This window comes from Procambarus clarkii, chromosome 32 (assembly GCF_040958095.1).
Source record: "Procambarus clarkii isolate CNS0578487 chromosome 32, FALCON_Pclarkii_2.0, whole genome shotgun sequence".
NCBI classification, from domain to species: Eukaryota; Metazoa; Arthropoda; class Malacostraca; order Decapoda; family Cambaridae; genus Procambarus; species Procambarus clarkii.
The window spans coordinates 30011387-30027264 of NC_091181.1; the positions used below are offsets into that span (position 1 = coordinate 30011387).

Below are 15878 nucleotides of genomic sequence, written 5' to 3' on the forward strand. Positions count from 1 at the left end.
TATTGATCACTTAAAAAAAATTATGACCCAACCAGGGTTCGAACCTCCATTGCCAAAGATCCCCCCCACCCCCCTGGTGTACAGAGTACCTTAATCACTGGTGAAGTAGTGAAGGTACTCTGTACGCCAGGGAGTGAAATCTGACAATTTCCCCCCCCCCCCCCCCCCAGTGGCAGTCCACACCCTTGTGGGGTCACAGAGTTCTTGACTGTGATGTATGGCTTGGGGACCATGCAAGCTTGGCTTCATATATATTTTATGTATTTACACTTCTACTTAGAGAGGATATAAGCAGTAAGCGGTGAAGGAGGAGGAAGCAGCGACTGGGTATTGTACCCACACGTGGGTACAATACCCACACATCGGTACATGTACTCTCTCCTCTCACACCGTCGGCACCTCTCCCCCTGTCCTCTCACGCCAACCACCCACTATCCCTTTAACCATCCACTTCCCCCCTTTATAACTATGAGCTTCCCTTAATATCTCCCCTCAACCCCTCCCTCCCTCCCTCCCTCCCCCCTTCCCCCTCATTACAGTACTCCAACACCCCCAAGGGTACACATACACAGCCATCTATCGTAGCGGTACACGTAACTGGTACATTAGTATCTATCGGTTCATAGTACAGTGATGAACTTGAGTAAATAATTCAGCACTATGATACAACAACGTGACAATGTAACTAAATAATATAACACAAAAAAATAAAATAATTCATCACTTCTATAACATGCCTTTTATAGTGAAATTTGTATATTTATCTTTCCCACCTTTCCTTGCGAGTACCAGTGTGAACACTACTCCTAGCACCATGGTCCTAGGAGCACCATGGCCCTAGGAGCACCATGGTCCTAGGAGCACCATGGCCCTAGGAGCACCATGGTCCTAGGAGCACCATGGTCCTAGGAGCACCATGGTCCTAGGAGCACCATGGTCCTAGGAGCACCATGGTCCTAGGAGCACCATGGTCCTAGGAGCACCATGGTCCTAGGAGCACCATGGTCCTAGGAGCACCATGGTCCTAGGAGCACCATGGTCCTAGGAGCACCATGGTCCTAGGAGCACCATGGCCCTAGGAGCACCATGGTCCTAGGAGCACCATGGTCCTAGGAGCACCATGGTCCTAGGAGCACCATGGTCCTAGGAGCACCATGGTCCTTATGAGCAAGTCACTACCTTCAGGTCTCGTGGTCCCCCCCCCCCCTTCCCCCCCCCCTCTGACATACTGGGCTCCCAGAGTTCCGAGAGCCCAGTCCCCTCCGGTTCCGAGGGGATTAAACCTTGTATCTTCAATCGTATTATGAATAAGCCAAGCACGTTACATAATAATGGAAATATGGGTGTAAATTGGTTTAAGTTTAGATTGAGGAAAGACCTGGGTAAATAATGGCTTAGAATTAAATTGGTTGATTTATGCATTGTTTTAAGCATAGGTTATACATGTATATGAGTGAGTTTGGGTGCATATAAATAGGAGCTGTTACCTATTGACCAATAGACCTTCTGCAGGTTCCATTATTCTAATATTCTTAACGTGGCTTCTGCAGGAAGGTCAAAGGTCAGCACATTTATTTCATTCATATTATGACCTTCAACTTTCCCCTCTCAACCTTTAACCTCCAGCACCGGAGGTCATACTGGGTCAGAGTTGGCGCCGATGGCAACGGCTGTGCCCCATGTGGTGTGTCGCCATGCTGTTGCCACGCTGTTGCCATGCTGTTGCCATGGTGTCTGCAGGGGTGAGTGGTAGCGGGTGAACGGGCGACCTCAGCCATGACAATACAGCTCATCATATCTACTCCACGCTCTCTCGACACTGTTTATTGTACATGTTGCTTTGAGGTGAACAGTGACTCGCGAAGCCCACCAGACACACCGTCGTAATGACCACAGTAACTGTGTATACTGCATGTCAAGACATATATAAATATATATAAATGTATATACATATATATATAAATATATATATATTTATATATATGTATATACATATACCTCGCCCCGAAGAGACCAGGAGAGCTGACAATGTTGACACTGATGGGAAGTGTGTATGATAAACATGAAGCCATGAAGATTCGTGATGAATAAATGACAAATGTTACAGTGCATTGTTGAACGAGTTGAATGACTTCCAATGGAGATGAATCGCTTAAGCAAGACAATCATGGTTGCATGGCCCCCCCCCACCATCCAAGGATGCAACCCTACAACACGTTCACAAATTCCTGGGTACTTATTTACTATTAAGTAAACAGAGGCATTAGCTGATAGAAAACGTGCCCAACCATTTATGTTCTGGAATCTAAGCCGAGATTCCCGATTGTGAGTCGAGACGGAATCCAATCATACTACCCGAGAAGTGCGTTGTTCTGTACACAAAACTCATGGGTTAAGGTAAGGTAAAGTGCCCTTACCTTACTGGAAGGTAAGGGCAGAGAGAGAGAGAGAGAGAGAGAGAGAGAAAGAGAGAGAGAGAGAGAGAGAGAGAGAGAGAGAGAGAGAGAGAGAGAGAGAGAGAGAGAGAGAGAGGAGCCTCATGTCTGAGGGAACAACCCACACACACCAAGATATAGATAAGTCAAAATATAAGTAAAGAGTTAATATGAACAGGAGGCCGACGCTACACCAGAGTGGATGGGAGTGATGTGTGACGAATGACTGACTCCAACACACACTACACTCTCGTGAATAGCGAACAAATATAACACTTTGTAACACACACACATTCACGTAAACACTGGATGATATGAAAGAACGGCAATATGATGAACGTAAACACTGGATGATATGAAAGAACGGCAATATGATGAACGTAAACATTGGATGGATGAAAGACAATTTGACTCAACGAACAGTCGTGTGGTCGACAGAGTACGGCCATGTTGATAAAACATTCACACGAACGCAAAATTTAGCATAAGTCCATCACTGAAGACGGCTGACAGGAACACTGGATGACTAGACGGTTGTGTGGATGCAGACGAGGCCTGGGGCCAGATTCACGAAAACACTTACGCAAGCACTTACGAACGTGTACAACTTCTCTCAATCTTTGACGGCTTTGGTTACATTTATTAAACAGTTTACAAGCATGAAAACTTCCCATTCAATTGTTGTTATCATTATAAACAGTCTCTTGGTACTTCGAAGCTCATTAGCTGTTTAATAATTGGAAACAAAGGCGCCAAATATTGAGAAAATATGTACAGGTTCGTAAGTGTTTGCGTAACTGCTTTCGTGAATCTGGCCCCTGGCCCCAGGACTGAAAGCCTTGTGTGTGTGTGTGTGTGTGTGTGTGTGTGTGTGTGTGTGTGTGTGTGTGTGTGTGTGTGTGTGTGTGTGTGTGTGTGTGTGTGTGTGTGTGAGGCCGCCTTGCCCCTCCAGCTGACCGCGCCGGCCAGCACCTCATCTTTAAGTCGCCCACAGCCACGACCAAACAACAAGTTTCATGCAGTTTCTTTCCAGGGTTCCGTATTTTGGTGTTTCTGTTATTCTTTCACCGTCTACCTGCACCGTTCTCCACCTCCCTCTTTACTCCTGCTAGTCTCTACTCGCGCGCTTCTCTCTCCTCTCTCTCTCTGTTTCCTTTATTCATCCTTTCTATCACCCTAATTCCATTATTTTTCGAAACTATTTTCCACTCTCTAACACTCTTTAACTACACCTTCCACCCATTGTGGATTACCGAGATTGATTACATAAATATATATGTTGATTGTTTTACTGTTGAAAAACCAAATCAATGAACACCTCTTCTGTTCCCTGTCGTCTCTCTCAGAGACCAGCTTCCATTATTTTTTCTGAATTTACCTGAAGGCCCCTATCTCTAGTGGCCTCGTAGGACACAGGAAGGCCTGAGGGCCACCATTTGTAGTGGCCTCAACGAGGACAGGAATCCGTGAGGGCCACCATCTTCAGAGGCCACGGTGGCCTACATCAGGGGTGGCCACGGTGGCCTACATCAGGGGTGGCCACGGTGGCCTACATCAGGGGTGGCCACGGTGGCCTACATCAGGGGTGGCCACGGTGGCCTACATCAGGGGTGGCCACGGTGGCCTACATCAGGGGTGGCCACGGTGGCCTACATCAGGGGTGGCCACGGTGGCCTACATCAGGGGTGGCCACGGTGGCCTACATCAGGGGTGGCCACGGTGGCCTACATCAGGGGTGGCCACGGTGGCCTACATCAGGGGTGGCCACGGTGGCCCACATCAGGGGTGGCCACGGTGGCCTACACCAGGGGTGGCCACGGTGGCCTACACCAGGGGTGGCCACGGTGGCCCACATCAGGGGAGGCCACGGTGGCCTACATCAGGGGTGGCCACGGTGGCCTACATCAGGGGTGGCCACGGTGGCCTACATCAGGGGTGGCCACGGTGGCCTACATCAGGGGTGGCCACGGTGGCCTACATCAAGGGTGGCCACGGTGGCCTACATCACGGGTGGCCACGGTGGCCTACATCAAGGGTGGCCACGGTGGCCTACATCACGGGTGGCCACGGTGGCCTACATCAGGGGTGGCCACGGTGGCCTACATCAGGGGTGGCCACGGTGGCCTACATCAAGGGTGGCCACGGTGGCCTACATCACGGGTGGCCACGGTGGCCTACATCAAGGGTGGCCACGGTGGCCTACATCACGGGTGGCCACGGTGGCCTACACCAGGGGTGGCCACGGTGGCCTACATCAGGGATGGCCACGGTGGCCTACATCACGGGTGGCCACGGTGGCCTACACCAGGGGTGGCCACGGTGGCCTACATCAGGGGTGGCAAGCGTGTGGGCCAAATGGGCAATTATCTCAAAATTATCTCGCGTGTCCATGGGAATTTTGAGCCGCGAAATATAATTTATTTTTAATATTTTTGTATTTAAATGTTTTGTTATCTAGAAAGAGAATAAAATGCTTGAAATCATTCTTAAAGAAGTCGGTTGTCTCGACCAATAACTTTTCTGACTTGTTTTAAGTGATTAATAACTAGTAATGCCTAAGAAATAAACATTAATTTATTAGCAACAATTATGAACTTGAAAAAAAGTTGTTTCTTATTTACGTGTATATTTATTGCTTTACTATTAGCAAATTTACAATTATTGGTTGTATTTACATATTCACACATTACAACATTGATTGTAACCATGATTATATATATATATATATATATATATATATATATATATATATATATATATATATATAATATATATATATATATATATATATATATATATATATATATATATATATATATATATATATATATATGTGTGTGTGTGTGTGTGTGCTTCAGCCTACAGTTTAGACCTATTGTCTTGTGTATGACCCTCTGTCCTGTGTGACAGTCAATACCAGCATTATCCTCACTTAAATAAGACTTAATTGAAATCCTCAGAGAAGGCAAAATTGTAATTAAACTTTGTCAATAAACCTATTAATAATAATAATTACAATTATCATTACTTCTCCAACTTCCTTATGGCCATCTTTAGCACACAAGGCCTCCTCGGTTACAATATGTAGTGGAAACCGTAACTGGATATCCAAGATATCTGACAAACACATTTACAAAACCTGCTTGTGAACTAGGCGCAATATCACTTGTGACAGCAACTGTTTTAGAAAGGTCAGCCTGTCGATTAGTCAATTATAAATTTATTATGGGTGGGATTTAAAGAATCAAGGCACTACATGCAGAGTGCCAGTAAATTTTGCTGGCGTGCCACTCTAGGCACGTGTGCCATACATTCGCCACTCATGGTTTATCTGTACAAATGTATATTTGTACATTTATGAGTACAAACTAATCAATCAATTAGCCTTGAGAATTTCAGTTTGTTATCATGCATTTCAAACTTAAATTTAACAATATAAATTCATGCCAGATGAAGTACAAGTTACAGTGACGGGACTGATGTATGCTCTGATACAGCTGCTAGGATACATAAAGATACAAGGACAAGCTCACATGCATATAGGCCTACAAGCATACGCACAAGTGAACGAATGCGTGTCAAATTACGCCTACTATTAAAATATATGTGAGTACCGTTTTCTAGTGCACATACCCACTTTACACTCAACTGATTGTTACAAGTTAAAATATATACATATATATATATAGATATGCTAACAAGCCTGAATGGTCCCCAGGACTATATGCAACTGAAAACTCACACCCCAGAAGTGACTCGAACCCATACTTCCAGGAGCACTCTGCTGGCGTAGAGTGCTAAGGTGTCCTGTACGCCAGCAGAGTGCTCTTGGCAGTATGGGTTCGAGTCACTTCTGGGGTGTAAGTTTTCAGTTATATATAGATATATGTATACACATACATACAGGTGAGAAATACAGGGACAGGCGCTGGCGGAACCAAACCCACAAACACAGTCGTATGTTAATGAATCAGGAGACTGATGGTTGGAGTGTGACCATGACAATTAGGCATATAACTGACCGGTGGCGGGCAAGCGGTGATGGATGCCGCGGCTGGTGACTGTACCCGCAGCTGAGGCTGTTATTGAGGTCCTCAGCCACCACCTCTAACCACCAGTAAGTCCTGTGTGTGTGTGTCATCTTCGTAATATTCATCTGCACTCACTCACAAACACTAAAAACATAAGCACACACACACATACACAAATATGCGAACAAGCTTGAATAGTCCCCAAGCCAATATGCAACTGAAAACAAACATGTATGTATATATTGAAACACAATATCGTGGTAATCATAATATTTAATTTACTAGGATCATGGGAATTTCGAACAGGGGGCCACAGAAACAGGATCCCGTTACTCTACGGACCATTTATGAGCCAACAGTGTCGAAGGGCCTCTGTTGGCGGAACAATTATGCCCTGTACGACACCTTGTGTCTCGTCCCACATACATTCCTCACCCTAATGGTGTCCCCCTTTCTAACTGCTGTTCCAGCCAGTGTAACCGGGTGGTGGTAGCCGCTATTGGTAGTCAGGTGGTACTAACAACATGGTGAGATGTATCGAACGACTGAACAGCAAAATCAACAACGCTGGCAGTGCGGCCACTTGATATATATATTATATGATATTATATAACAGCACTACAAGTGTTCACATATCCTACACAAGTGCCAGTGATCATATCATTATAGTCTATTTCTTACACTGTTGCTGCAAGGTCAGAGTAGTCACATATTAAGGAAGTTATTGATTTAAATAAATGTGTGGAGAGAAGAGAGTCCTGACGCCCTCTGTCACGGTGTTGTTAAGCAGCTGTGGCCCAGAGAGAGAGAGAGAGAGAGAGAGAGAGAGAGAGAGAGAGAGAGAGAGAGAGAGAGAGAGAGAGAGAGAGAGAGAGAGAGAGAGAGAAACAAATTCAGAGAGCAGTCGGATGCTGTCGTCCGTCTTTCCTCTAGCCTCCTCACAAGAAGTAATCTTGAAGGAGAAGAGGAGTGGAGGTCATGTCCGCCGGCCACTTAGGGAGCGTCACACAGACCAACATTAAACATCACCTTTGATGGCTGCCTTTGATGCGGCTTGGCACACAAACTAGACGGAGACACAATATTAGAGAAACTGTGGCAAAAACTGCGGCTTTTGCAAAGGTAATTAGATGCAAGACAAGGAGAAGTTCTCATGCATGCCAAGAAAGTCAACACTTCGTGTATGCCTTCACATGCCCAACTTGGGGACTGTCAACCCCAAAGAAATCAATATATATATGCAAGACAACATCTCTTTCGAGGTGCCTATAACAATGCACAAGCAGCAGGGACCACTCAAGGAGCAGATAGTGTCTATACATAACCAGACGACCATCTCCAGCGATACCCTGGCAAACAACGCCACAATAATCGACGGATACAGCCACAACAAAAGACTGGACATCGGCGAGGCATGACTGACGACGAAGATTAAGCCACCCAAAAGGTGGCACGGGCATGAATAGCCCGTAAGTGGAGGCCTTTCTGAGGCATTACCAGTATCAGTAGATGATGCTGGAGATCTGTGGAGGTGCGACTGCACCCTGCGTGACGGGAGATGTCTCCCGTGGCGAGGCATTATATACGTCATTATATATATAACAAAGGCCATATCTATCAACAGCCTCACGCAGGGTGCAGTTGCACCTCCACAGATCTGCAGTATCAGCTCTAGATACTGGTAATGGCTCAAAAGGGCCACCACTTACGGGCTATTCATGCCCGTGCCACCTTTTGGGTGGCTTATTCTTCATCATCATCATCTATCAACAGCCAACTTGCACCTCATTATACTCTGCCAAGTGCGAGAACACGACGGAACACACAACATACTGCGCCAGTCATCATGGGAATATAGAAGATTGGTGATGATTGATTGATGATTCAGCCACCACAAGTGGTACGGGCATGAGAAGGTGGTGTAGATGTTTGGAGTGAATGTGGTGGTTGGTCGTGTAACATCCTGATGTGTCTCTGGGTTTCGATCAGTCAAAAGATTGGGAGATTGGATTGACTGACTAATGAAGATTGAGCTGTGGTTTTATGAACCACAGCTCATAAAACGGAGAAAAGGGTCCTGAAAGATATTGTTAATAGAAACGTTATCCCTACAGACAAAAATCAGAGGATACAACTGACGATTTACTATAAAACCAGAAAAACGGCCAGCCTACTCATGAGAAACTCTCCAGACACAAAACAGAACGCTTTAAAAGAGACCAACGTCGTCTATGCCTTCAAATGCCCACTTGGGGACTGTAAGCTCCAAAAAAACCAGTATATAGGCAAGACAACAACATCTCTTTCTAGGCGTTTAACGATGCATAAGCAACAGGGCTCCATTAAGGAACATATAATCTCTTCCCACAACCAAACCATCGCCAGAGAAATCCTAGTAAACAACACAGAAATCATCGATAGATACAGCGATAGCAGGCGGCATGACGTTTGCGAGGCACTACACATCAAGAAGTCAACACCAGCAATCAACAGCCAATTAATGCACAACTATATTCTACCCACCTCAAGACTCCGCTCCAATATAGAAGCATCAAGAAATATGGACCAATAGGCTTTCTACAATCACTTCTATTCAATACCCATTGTTTCGTGTTCTGTCTTGTGTTGATGAAATTAATACCTTATTAAATACCACCTCACCCCATCCACCTCACTCAAATGTAGATATAAACAAATCGGAGATGTGTAAGTTCTATTCAGTTGTGTATACTAAAGTCTTTGAAAATGTAATAAGTTTTACGAAACGCGCTCAAGTGTCGCGTCAGACTAGAAATAAAAATGAATTTTGGAGAATTGATTTTTGAATTACCACCAACAGTGAAAAGAAATGTACGAAAGATTGAGAAAATTCGTGTTAGAATTATTAATCTTACTTTTTCGGTCATATTTAATAATATATGTCTACAGGAAAGACTGCTACCAAAATATACTATTATATTATATATATATATATATATATATATATATATATTAGTATATTTTGGTAGCAGTCTTTCCTGTAGACATATTTTATTAAATATGACCGAAAAAGTAAGATTAATAATTCTAACACGAATTTTCTCAATCTTTCGTACATTATGCTTCACTGTTGGAGGTAAATCAAAAATCACTTCTCCAAAATTCATTTTTATTTCTAGTCTGACGCGACACGGGCGCGTTTCGTAAAACTTATTACATTTTCAAAGACTTCACAAATACACAACTGATTAGAACTTGCGTTTCCCTGATTTTATATCTACATTTGAGTGAGGTGGGAAGGGTGATGTGGCATTACATTTGAGTAAGGTGGGAAGGATGATGTGGCATTAGAGGATATTAATAGGGTATTAAAAGTATCAACACAAGACAGAACACGAAACAATGGATATTGAATAGAAGTGTTTGTAGAAAGCCTATTGGTCCATATTTCTTGATGCTTCTATATTGGAGCGGAGTCTTGAGGTGGGTAGAATATAGTTGTGCATTGCATTGCATTGTGCATTGCATTGTGCATTGCATTGCACAACTATATTCTACCCACCTCAAGACTCCGCTCCAATATAGAAGCATCAAGAAATATGGACCAATAGGCTTTCTACAAACACTTCTATTCAATATCCATTGTTTCGTGTTCTGTCTTGTGTTGATACTTTTAATACCCTATTAATATCCTCTAATGCCACATCATCCTTCCCACCTTACTCAAATGTAATGCCACATCACCCTTCCCACCTCACTCAAATGTAGATATAAAATCAGGGAAACGCAAGTTCTAATCAGTTGTGTATTTGTGAAGTCTTTGAAAATGTAATAAGTTTTACGAAACGCGCCCGTGTCGCGTCAGACTAGAAATAAAAATGAATTTTGGAGAAGTGATTTTTGATTTACCTCCAACAGTGAAGCATAATGTACGAAAGATTGAGAAAATTCGTGTTAGAATTATTAATCTTACTTTTTCGGTCATATTTAATAAAATATATATATATATATATATATATATATATATATATATATATATATATATATATATATATATATATATATATATATACAAACACAGAGGTGTATTCCATTTCAGTGTATATATACTAATAATTTATATTAATCTTAGATTATGTTAAGAACTATAAGGAATACGTGAAGGATGGTGGTCAAAACGGAACAGAACGTCACTTTTGTGAGTCGATTTCATTTCAAATTACGTCCAAATTTAGCCATATCGCGCATACGAGCCAAAAGTGACGTTATTTTTAAGAGGACGGGTTGGGTCAGTAGGCGGTGTGGTGGTCTTAACAACCCTCCACAGGTGGACAGCCCCATCACCACCATTAATGAAGCGGCCTAACTTTAGGGGGTAGGACTCTCCACCCTGACCGGGAGCCCCGAACCCCCTGCCAGGGTGCCACGCCCAGGACTGGGAGCCACACCCTGGCTGAGAGCCACACCCTGGCTGGGAGAGACACCCTAACTAGGAGCCACACCCTGGCTGGGAGCCACACCCTGGCTGGGAGAGACACCCTAACTAGGAGCCACACCCTGGCTGGGAGCCACACCCTGGCTGGGAGCCACACCGGCTCTCGCCACATTAGCGAGAAACTGACAGTAAACTACCTTATTTAAGACCACTTCCCTCGTGGTAACGGAGAGGTGTAGTACCCCCTTGTGCTCCGTCGCCTGTACGCCTGAAGAATGGTCACGCCGACTCTAGCCTCGGAGGATTGGGAGCGTTAGAACCAATATTTCACGCTATCTAAATGGTCCACATTCTTGTGGCAGAGCAGCAGGAGCCGTGGACATTGCTCGAGGTCACACGCCATCTGAGGACCACCGTCTGAAGACCACTGTCTTCAGACGGTGGTCTCTTCCTGCTAAACAAATGGTCAGGGAGATCCTGTAGGTAGGTAGGTGTACTACATCTACGGTAGTGTGGTACACAGTTTATATTATGATGTCAATATCATAACAAGAGTTCAATCCCTTCAAGTATAACTGAACCATTCAAGAAGCTCCATCTCTGCATAACACACGGCTGTATAGATATTATTGTTCTTATTATCAGTATGGGTATAAGGGGAGTCAGATGTAAGGCAAGACGACAATATCCTCACACACTTCCCCTCTACATTGTTGACCGGCTCTAACGTCTCTCCACGAGAGTCCTCTGTCACAGCTGGTGGAATCACAGCCGAGGGGAGGACAGCTGGTGGGAACACAGCCGAGGTGAACGCAGCTGGTGGGAGCCCAGCTTTTCAGATGAGTGGACTGGGTGTGTTACTGGGTGTGTTACTGCGTGTGCCTGGGGTTACTGGGTGTGTTACTGGATGTGACTGGGGTTACTGGGTGTGACTGGGAGTGGCCAGTCACAAACACCGGGAGAGAAGATGCTGGCTCAGCCTCACCAAAGACTCAGAACCCACCACCTGACACTGTCGAGGAGGTCGTATATGCAACGGAGATCCTCTCGCCCTTGGAAATACATCAATGCTTCCTGTGTTCAAAGGCTTTATACCGACGCTTTGCAACGTAGCCACAACGAAAACAATGTCGCAATAACGTTTAAAGCGTCGATGTTACGCTCTACATTTGAGTGAGGTGGGAAGGGTGATGTGGCATTACATTTGAGTAAGGTGGGAAGGATGATGTGGCATTAGAGGATATTAATAGGGTATTAAAAGTATCAACACAAGACAGAACACGAAACAATGGATATTGAATAGAAGTGTTTGTAGAAAGCCTATTGGTCCATATTTCTTGATGCTTCTATATTGGAGCGGAGTCTTGAGGTGGGTAGAATATAGTTGTGCATTGCATTGCATTGTGCATTGCATTGCATTGTGCATTGCACAACTATATTCTACCCACCTCAAGACTCCGCTCCAATATAGAAGCATCAAGAAATATGGACCAATAGGCTTTCTACAAACACTTCTATTCAATATCCATTGTTTCGTGTTCTGTCTTGTGTTGATACTTTTAATACCCTATTAATATCCTCTAATGCCACATCATCCTTCCCACCTTACTCAAATGTAATGCCACATCACCCTTCCCACCTCACTCAAATGTAGATATAAAATCAGGGAAACGCAAGTTCTAATCAGTTGTGTATTTGTGAAGTCTTTGAAAATGTAATAAGTTTTACGAAACGCGCCCGTGTCGCGTCAGACTAGAAATAAAAATGAATTTTGGAGAAGTGATTTTTGATTTACCTCCAACAGTGAAGCATAATGTACGAAAGATTGAGAAAATTCGTGTTAGAATTATTAATCTTACTTTTTCGGTCATATTTAATAAAATATATATATATATATATATATATATATATATATATATATATATATACAAACACAGAGGTGTATTCCATTTCAGTGTATATATACTAATAATTTATATTAATCTTAGATTATGTTAAGAACTATAAGGAATACGTGAAGGATGGTGGTCAAAACGGAACAGAACGTCACTTTTGTGAGTCGATTTCATTTCAAATTACGTCCAAATTTAGCCATATCGCGCATACGAGCCAAAAGTGACGTTATTTTTAAGAGGACGGGTTGGGTCAGTAGGCGGTGTGGTGGTCTTAACAACCCTCCACAGGTGGACAGCCCCATCACCACCATTAATGAAGCGGCCTAACTTTAGGGGGTAGGACTCTCCACCCTGACCGGGAGCCCCGAACCCCCTGCCAGGGTGCCACGCCCAGGACTGGGAGCCACACCCTGGCTGAGAGCCACACCCTGGCTGGGAGAGACACCCTAACTAGGAGCCACACCCTGGCTGGGAGCCACACCCTGGCTGGGAGAGACACCCTAACTAGGAGCCACACCCTGGCTGGGAGCCACACCCTGGCTGGGAGCCACACCCTGGCAAGAAGCACCCACCTACGCCTGGGAGACGTCGACAGCTATAAATGTGGATGGAGACGTCAGTAGAGAAGGTGGAGCCACATTAGCGAGAAACTGACAGTAAACTACCTTATTTAAGACCACTTCCCTCGTGGTAACGGAGAGGTGTAGTACCCCCTTGTGCTCCGTCGCCTGTACGCCTGAAGAATGGTCACGCCGACTCTAGCCTCGGAGGATTGGGAGCGTTAGAACCAATATTTCACGCTATCTAAATGGTCCACATTCTTGTGGCAGAGCAGCAGGAGCCGTGGACATTGCTCGAGGTCACACGCCATCTGAGGACCACCGTCTGAAGACCACTGTCTTCAGACGGTGGTCTCTTCCTGCTAAACAAATGGTCAGGGAGATCCTGTAGGTAGGTAGGTGTACTACATCTACGGTAGTGTGGTACACAGTTTATATTATGATGTCAATATCATAACAAGAGTTCAATCCCTTCAAGTATAACTGAACCATTCAAGAAGCTCCATCTCTGCATAACACACGGCTGTATAGATATTATTGTTCTTATTATCAGTATGGGTATAAGGGGAGTCAGATGTAAGGCAAGACGACAATATCCTCACACACTTCCCCTCTACATTGTTGACCGGCTCTAACGTCTCTCCACGAGAGTCCTCTGTCACAGCTGGTGGAATCACAGCCGAGGGGAGGACAGCTGGTGGGAACACAGCCGAGGTGAACGCAGCTGGTGGGAGCCCAGCTTTTCAGATGAGTGGACTGGGTGTGTTACTGGGTGTGTTACTGCGTGTGCCTGGGGTTACTGGGTGTGTTACTGGATGTGACTGGGGTTACTGGGTGTGACTGGGAGTGGCCAGTCACAAACACCGGGAGAGAAGATGCTGGCTCAGCCTCACCAAAGACTCAGAACCCACCACCTGACACTGTCGAGGAGGTCGTATATGCAACGGAGATCCTCTCGCCCTTGGAAATACATCAATGCTTCCTGTGTTCAAAGGCTTTATACCGACGCTTTGCAACGTAGCCACAACGAAAACAATGTCGCAATAACGTTTAAAGCGTCGATGTTACGCTTTATACGTAAGTGTAACAGCTCCCCAAGTATCTGCAGGACAAACGTGACACGTCTTCATGTTCAAAATGATTAGTCGACCTGTTATTGAACACTTGCACGGGGATAACACGACCAGCGGCAGTCAGCCCGTTTTCTGGTGGTAATTAGAAGGGAACTATCAAGAGAGAGCGCCAAGCCATTACGACTTTATAGCACTAGGAAGGGGTCAGGATAAGGATTTGGGAATGGACGAGGGGGTAAGGAATGGTGCCCAGCCACTTGGAGAGAGAGATTACTTCTGATTGGTAATTAGAAACGATCATTAATTTTCACTACATGCCTTCACTAGCTCGCCCCAGCGGCTCTTCTCTTATCATCGGTACTGAGGCCTTTGTTATCAACTTCCAAAGTCTCCCCCCCCCATCCTCCCTTCTCTTCCCACTTGCACCTCTAATAAAACCACCACCACTTTCCTCAGACCACACAGCACAGCTCCTGTCCCAGGTAAGTTCACTACGGGCTCACCATAGCCCGTGCTACTTGCCCCGCTCCAGTGCCGGGTAAGTTACGGGCTCACCATAGCCCGTGCTACTTGGAACTTGTTCAGAGTAGCTGAATCTATAACAACATCATCTTCAGACCATACCCCCCACCAAACCATAGTCTCGTACTCACCCATTATTATTATTAGCATCTTTATTGGCAATTTAATTACAATTTTGCCTAATCTGAGGATTTCAATTAAGTCTTATTAAAGTGAGGATAATGCTGGTATTGACTGTCACACAGGACAGAGGGTCATACACAAGACAATAGGTCTAAACTGTAGGCTGAAGCACATATATATATATTATGGTTACAATCAATGTTTTAATGTAGGAATATGTAAAATCAACTTTCTATTGTACACTGCCACCCAGCAACCCATAATGCCATCTTCAACCCCACCACATTTCCCGCTCATGAACCTCAACCTGCCATCGCCCTTTTCCTTCGTCACCCCCCCCCCCACCCCTTCCCCCCTCCTCTGTTCCACCCGATCTCAACCCCATCAGGTAAGCACTCAGGTTAATTGCTTCCGGGGAAATATTGCCTTCGGAACGGGGCCGGCAAGTGGCAGGAGTTGGGGGATAGGAGGGGGTGGGAGGGGTTACGAAATGGGAAAGGGGTGGGGGGGAGGGAGTGGGTGTGGCGAGAGGGGAGGAGGAGGGGGGGGAGTGTCCAGCTAACATCTATTACCGGTTAGCAGGTCGTCCCTCGCTGTTCACGACACACAACACCGCTCCTGTGCCAGGTAAGTCCACTACGGGCTCACCATAGCCCGTGCTACTTGGAACTTGTTCCGAGTAGCTGAATCTATAACAACAACAACCTCGATGTTCTATATGCTGACACACTCTGTTTACACCGTGAGCCGACAGGAGCACGTGGCTTTGTTTACAAAGTAATCTGTCTGGCTGTTGGTCCTTATGGTCCACCACCTCACAGTGAT

General features: G+C 45.1%; 1 protein-coding gene across 1 annotated transcript in view; it reads right to left on the reverse strand.

The window, feature by feature from the left end:
• Positions 1-15878, reverse strand: part of LOC123759330 (muscle M-line assembly protein unc-89) — a 519867-nt gene that overhangs the window by 351995 nt on the left and 151994 nt on the right. The gene's annotated exons all lie outside the window — the stretch shown is intronic.